We start from the raw sequence: 5,821 nt of genomic DNA, 5'->3' as shown, positions 1-5,821 counted from the left end.
GGGTAGCTGTTATGTCTCTCTTTCCTTAACACAGTAAGGGGAGGGCTCCTCCTCTGCACCTGTTCTTTACGTGAATTCTGAAGGGTTGGGTTTTTTTTTAATATCTGGTGAAGTAAAGGTGATTCCTTTTGTTGTCTGCTAAACAATAGTTATTAAGATAACCTAAATGCCAGACCTGAATCTGAGAAATGGTAGCTGCTGGACAATGGTAGTCATGAACTTTGCTTTCAAGATCACAGAGTGGCTGGGCCAGATGTGACAGTTGATGCCATTTTTAGTAATCCCAGGAGGAGACTCAGGTGATATCCACTTCTGATAAACAGAGGTAAGAGGCTATTTTCCCAATTCGCGCAATATAGTTTAAAAGAGTGTTGACGCAGTCACCTTTTTAAAAATACTTTTATTGAGGAAAAAAATAATATCTGCATTTCTAAGTTTGGAACATACACTGATTTCATTTTAACATAGAAAACAGAGCAGCATTTTTTAAAAAACACAAGCAGTTATCTACCAGTTAGTTCCAGATGTACGTCTGCCATTGAACTTTTTCAACCATGAGAACAAATGAGGACAATTCTGCATGCCTTGCATTGTCCATTCCCATTGGTGATTTTACTCAGGAATTGAGTTTGGTGTGGTGACTTCGGTTTTATCACAGAAAACCAACCATATACACATAGCACCTGATCTAAATGGCCACTGATTTACTGTAGGAAGCACAACAGACAGCATGGTATTTTGGCTAGAGCTAACTCTCTGGTTAGAATGAAGTTTTATCTTATCTACCTGTAGTATATGTATTTACATACAGACATTATGTATATAAAAAATATACACACATCTATACACATACGTAAATTATGAGAAACAATTAAAAGAATCAGAGCAATGATTAATTGATCTTATTTTTCTTACCTGTGGTCCACTGGCTCTGGAAGTAAGTGAACCATTTCTAAGAGAGACATGAAAAGTGATTAAAACATTTTTAATTTCCAATACCAGTTTCTAGTATTTGAATTTGCTAGACATGAAAAGCTTTTATAGCTGAAATATTGTAAAGGGTTATACACTGCTTCAGAACTTGCAGCTGCTGAAATAATAATTGCCTGACCTTCAGCACTGGTTTTTAATCTTCACAGCAACATGCCCCATTTTAATAAAGATGTAAGGATCTGTGGATTAAGGTCTTGGATCAAACTACAAAAAAGTCGTTCTTGAATATAACAAATATATGGGTTTTTTGTTAATAATAAATATAGAGGAGTCCTTACTTATAACAACTTTTAATATGATAACATTTTAGAAACTGAAATTTGCCAAAGATGATTTAATATACATTATAATTAATGGAGGCTTCCTAAACAGGCAAATGTGACATACACTTTTGCATCAGCAATACTGGCTGTGGCACACGTAGCATCGGCTTCATAATACTAAAAACCTTAAAAATTAATATTAATTAATATTATTCAAAATAATATTAAAAAACGTACCTGAAGATTAAAAAAAAACAAAACAAAACAAAAAAAAAACCCCAAACAAACAAAAACCCCAGTGGTATGGCCATTTTAAGGAATACATCTATGATTTTGTACATATATTTCCTGTAATACTTCATAAATCATCATTATTAGACATGTTCTGAAGAAACTGCGCAGTTTGACTGTCTGGGACAGTAGCTGCATGCACCACATATTTTATCCTGTCTGGTGAACATGATATCCCCTCATTCATACACAGGGTTGAAGGGTTGTTCAGTGCTGGAACTGGGGATCTGGGGGAGCAGGCTGGGAATCTCTCCCAGTAGAATGCTTGACACAGCATGGCACAACTGAACTTTGGTACATGAAGAGTAATGATAAAAGAAATTCTCACCCTTGGGACGGCAATATTTTATTTTTCTACAGCACAAAAAGACCTTGAGCTGGATCTGAAAAAGCTGGTTTAGAGAGATGGTGGTAGGGCAAGGGTGGGGATCGTAGCAGGCTGGGGTTCCTCAGGTTGGCAGGAAGGATTCATGTAGCTGGAAAGGTGATTAAAACAATTAGGGAAAAAAGCAGTGAATGCATTTCACAGTCAATTGATGCAGTACAGCATGATGAGCCATCTTTTTAAACCCCTCATTAAATAAGTATTTGTGCAATAGGCTAGTGAGAGTACTTTTAAATCATTATGGTTAAATATATTGATTCAGGAAACATTGGATCTAACTGTAAACCTTGTAAAAATATACTGCGAGGTATGTGGCAGATCAATCCTCGTCACTCAACAAATCAATAAGAAGAAAACCAAAGATGAATTCTGCAAAATAGGAATAATAAAGGATAGCTGTTTTTCACAAAGCATTTTAAACTATTCAGATAAAATCGCTAATTAGGAACTAGCTGTTGCTACCACCAAGCATTACTTAAATGAAAAGTAAGGCAGAACAGCATGTGTTATCGATTAAATTTCAGTGCTAAAATCCCTGCATTGTTAATTACCAAATGAAGAAAACATTAACCCTTACACCTTGAGTTGATACTGTCAACAACATCCTGAGGAGTTGGGTTAAAAAACCTGATTCATACTCATAAGTTTATTCGTGGAAGTTAGCTAAATTCTGTCTGCATGCATATAAAACCTATGCAGAAGAACATTAACTATTTTAAAATCAATATTATGTTGATGCCAGGCTCAATTAAATGGACTCAAATTAAATTTCTACTATTAAAGATGTAATAGACTCCAATTACATTTCCACTATTAAATATGTACTAACATATAACAAAAAAAAAAGTCAATATTCCAGATAAGAAGTTGAAGCCCAAAAAACAAATTTAAATAGAAAGAAAATAATTCCAGATCTGTCTCAACATCATCAAGTTCCCATGAAAGAAAGAGAAAGCAGACATAATAGGTGAAAAACCAGGAGTATAACAAGTAAGCCAAGGGGGGTAATAGCTTAGCACTACTCAGCACTGGCAAGGCTAACAGCTGGAATAAGACATCCTACTTGGGCACCCCAGCTCAGAGAAGATGGGTGTACATCAGCAAGACTCCAGGGGAATGCAGCAAGTGCTGCACAAACAACAGCTGATAGGGAGTGACTGGAAGAAATGGGTTGGAATTGATTCGGAGAAAACTTCAGGAGCAAACTCGCCAACAAAGTTTCGAGTTGACAAGCAGGTATTCTTTATTGTGGCACCAGGAGACACCGGGGGTAGCTCCTCCTAACCTGTGTCCCAGTATTGCTATACAAGCCATCCTTATATAGTCCCTGGGCATACATACATATTCATGAGGCTACGTATGGATGACATCCTTTTCCAGAGAGTTCCCCACATGCGTACAGAATTGCGGTGGTGGTCTCTGAGGGTCGTTTACTTCTTCCAACAATCTTCATCACTTCTGGCAGCCTTTGAAGCACGTGCAGTAGATGCTTATACCAGTTTAATTGGTTCGTTAGCACCAGAGACATAATAATCCTCCCATCCTCCTACTTACCAGTTGGTTTAACTGTAGCCCATCCTGGACACCTGCCATTCCCAGATACTCCTTATCCCTGTGTCCTGTTCTTCTAGACTGTTTTTCTTAAAACTTTGTCAACTATAACGACTTACCTTGTACAAGAATTCTCAGTATGTTCTCTAGCTGTACTCTTTTTTTCTGTGTATCATGCACCTCAGTAATTTTCCATTGCTACTGTTACAAAGCCATCCAACTTAACATTACTTAAAACTGATTCTAAAGGTTTTTATATTCTATTTTGTAATTTTTTGCTCCCCCTTGTCTCAGTTTAGTCTGAAGTGAAGCTAACAAACTGCTTTTCATGGGGGCAGAGCAAGATAGAATAGTCTTCAGTGTGATGAGGTTGAGGTAATATCTGGATATCTGGAAATGACTTTCAAAGGTGTAATGATAGAACTTGCTTGAGTAGAGTGCCAAGGAAGCAGCAGTTGATGCTCATCTGAGATCTTTCAGATCCTCCAGAACATATTGGCAAATATCTATTATATTTCATACTGTCCATAACTCAAAGCCAGATGATCCTATCATGAAGTAATGAGACACTAGAATCAGGAGTTCCTGTCTTTTCATGGCTTCCTAAAAACTTTCCTAGTACAGTGTGACCCCATAGATTTCCAAAACCATCCACTGTAGACTTACATTCCGCACTCACCTTTTACTCATGCTGCAGTCTGAGTCGAAGGGGGCTGTGATCTACGTGCTAAGGCACCAGACCCCTTCTTGTGGTCCCTCACATCCCTATTTTCTGATTCATTTGAGTTTGGTGAAGTAAAACACATAAACACTGGAATTTACATGGACTTCACTGCTACAGTCAAAAACATGGAGAGAATATATCAAGCCATTAAGGGGAAATAGAAAGTTCAGAAGTTGTGCCTGTCTGAGCTAGAGCTCAAGAAATGCAAGGTTTGTAGAGAAAAAACATGAATGTTACACTCCAATTTGCCATAGATATTTTCTGTTTTGGGTGCAGAACTCTGAAATACCTTTTTGAAAAAGCACGGAAAACAAACTTGACTCTAGAGGAGAGACATTAGTGGTTTTTCTTCCTACATTTTTTGAGTAGGGAGCTGCAGAAGAGGCAGGCTGGCAACCCCACTGGTAAAGGATGTAGCAAGAGATGAGGCCAGCTGTGTGGGAACCCAGGGCATGCATTGATGCCTCAGCCTAGATTACTCAGCTGCGCCTGTTTATCCCTGCTTGGCCTTCAAGACCAAGACCAATGTCTCTGCCCAAGGACATGCCTGGCAACATTCACACAATGGCCACCATGGTTTGACTTTGTGTTTCTAGTCCCAGGCTAAGTGGATGAACGTGGTCAAACCGGGCAGGTGCCCTCTAGCTTGCATCCTCCTGAAAAATGAATCCAGTGGTTGGATATGTGAGTAGTGCTTACCTATGATGCAGAATAAAGAAGAAAATACATCTTACATTTATAGTTTAATCGCTATGTAAATGTAACCTAAAATCCTCAGGTAACCCACAAGCATACTGACAATCCTGGCTGCCTACACATATCCATCTAAACCATTTTGTAAGTGCATTCAGAGCTCTGAGCTACCATCTGTCTGTCAGGGTATGACCAGAGTCGTTCAAAGTGCTGTGTAGGCTGGTATAAACTATCACAGGAAGCAGTGTAACTGCAAAATCAGCACTGCTTTAAGAAAAAAATAAAAAAGTCAGAATGATGCTCATGCCCTTTGTGCATTTGCTTCTACCTTGCCCTTTCTGATATTGCCTTATCTCATTTGTCAATTTGTAACATTTCAGAGCAGCTTAACTTTGTTTCTGCTCTGAAGGCTCCAATTTGGTGTTTTAATTTGCAAATCAAAAGACTTTGCCCTTGTATGCCACTTGATGTGTGCTGCTTTTCAAAGCGTTCATTTGTTTGTGAGTCATCTAATATTTTCCAGCTGCTGATTCCAGAGGAAAAGATGCGACCCAGCAGCTAATGTTTTATACAAAGAGAGAGTTTGCACAGCACTGTTTCAAATCAATAGTTAAACCCAGGTAATTGTATTATTGGGAAATTTACGTGAATTCGAACAGATTCCGAAAGTTTCAGGAAGCCACAGCAATAAGTACTTCTTCCTTCCAAGGCACATCCTCAAGATGAAAGTGCTGAGTAGGCTTTTTCAGGGTGTTTTTTGCATATTTTTTCTTGTATTTTCAGGTGTTTTTTGCAGTCTCAAACCTTCAGTTCATCTGAACAGACTTCCATTAAAAATATAAGAACCTAGAAAGCTATTTGTACTGTGATTTCTCCTCTCAACACCTCACCTTTCTAAAGGCTGCGTTTCTTAGCAGGGAA

Source organism: Neopsephotus bourkii, unplaced genomic scaffold, assembly GCF_033783945.1.
Source record: "Neopsephotus bourkii isolate Nb327-2 ecotype Australia unplaced genomic scaffold, CSIRO-AGI_Nbou_v1 NB_1764, whole genome shotgun sequence".
NCBI classification, from domain to species: Eukaryota; Metazoa; Chordata; class Aves; order Psittaciformes; family Psittacidae; genus Neopsephotus; species Neopsephotus bourkii.
Note: the sequence above shows the minus strand (reverse complement) of the source record.